This window comes from Anopheles coustani (assembly GCF_943734705.1).
Source record: "Anopheles coustani chromosome X unlocalized genomic scaffold, idAnoCousDA_361_x.2 X_unloc_139, whole genome shotgun sequence".
Taxonomy (NCBI): Eukaryota; Metazoa; Arthropoda; class Insecta; order Diptera; family Culicidae; genus Anopheles; species Anopheles coustani.
Window position 1 is genome coordinate 35,001 of NW_026525092.1, and position 1,371 is coordinate 36,371.

The 1,371-nt window shown below is 51.6% G+C and overlaps 1 non-coding gene across 1 annotated transcript; it reads right to left on the bottom strand.

Moving 5' to 3' along the window:
* Positions 1–205: 205 nt before the first annotated feature.
* LOC131270101 (5.8S ribosomal RNA) lies at positions 206–360 on the bottom strand. The gene has a single exon (XR_009179237.1). It is a non-coding gene; the product is annotated as a 5.8S ribosomal RNA (ribosomal RNA).
* Positions 361–1,371: the final 1,011 nt, after the last annotated feature.

Below are 1,371 nucleotides of genomic sequence, written 5' to 3' on the forward strand. Positions count from 1 at the left end.
CACCACAAGCACGCCTTCTCCTCGTACTTCCGCCTCACGCGGGAACACGGACGCTCTAAATACTTCGAATTCCAATGCCAGTATATTGTAAACCACGGGTTCTTTAATGCTAGCGGGTCGTCGCGACCCTAGTTAACATCATGGTGCACGTCTCGTGACGGGTGTCACGGCGTAGTTAAATGTATGCGATACATTTCTCAAATATAAGCGCTCAGTCATCTGTACATCATGGTAGGTTCCCACGACGTGCAATATGCGTTCAACTTATCAATGTTCATGTGTCCTGCAGTTCACATTACGACGCGCAGTTAGCTGCGGTCTTCATCGATCCATGAGCCGAGTGATCCACTGCCGAGGGTGACTAACTTGCGTAAGCCGCCGCTGTGCGCGTAAACCCGTTCCCCGTAGGGAGGAGCAAGCCGCCGCTTAGAGACGAAGCATAAAGTGTCCTCATTCCACATAGGGCAAGCTGGATTAATCCATTTTACCCAGGACGGCCGAAGCGGCGTGGACCAGGGGAGAACTGAACCTTATACTTCACACCACAGTAAGTCTACGTGTCCTCTTCCACATAGGGCAAGCTAGAACTAACTATCTTACCCAGGACTGCCGAAGCAGCGTGGACCAGGGGAGGAACACACTTTTCATGGAAACGTAAGGCATCCATGACTGCCATAACGTAAGCCGCCGCTGTGCGCGTATACCCGTTCCCCGTAGGGAGGAGCAAGCCGCCGCTTAGAGACGAAGCATAAAGTGTCCTCATTCCACATAGGGCAAGCTGGATGAATCCATTTTACCCAGGACGGCCGAAGCGGCGTGGACCAGGGGAGAACTGAACTTTATACTTCACACCACAGTAAGTCTACGTGTCCTCTTCCACATAGGGCAAGCTAGAACTAACTATCTTACCCAGGACTGCCGAAGCAGCGTGGACCAGGGGAGGAACACACTTTTCATAGAAACGTAAGGCATCCATGACTGCCATAGTGCGTAAGCCGCCGCTGTGCGCGTAAACCCGTTCCCCGTAGGGAGGAGTCAAGCCGCCGCTTAGAGACGAAGTATGAAGTGTCCTCTTCCACATAGGGCAAGCTAGAATGAACTATCTTACCCAGGACCGCCGAAGCAGCGTGGACCAGGGGAGAACTGAACTTTATACTTCACACCACAGTATTGAGTAATGTGCCCTCTTCCACATAGGGCAAGCTGGAATGTTCCATTTTACCCAGGACGGCCGAAGCGGCGTGGACCAGTGGAGGACTACACAATCATGAGGTTTGATATCGACTTGTGTGTTTCAATAGGATACCGATGGTATGGTTTGAACCGATTTGATTTAGCCATTCTGAAGTCATCACTTGGTTGAAGCGCTGA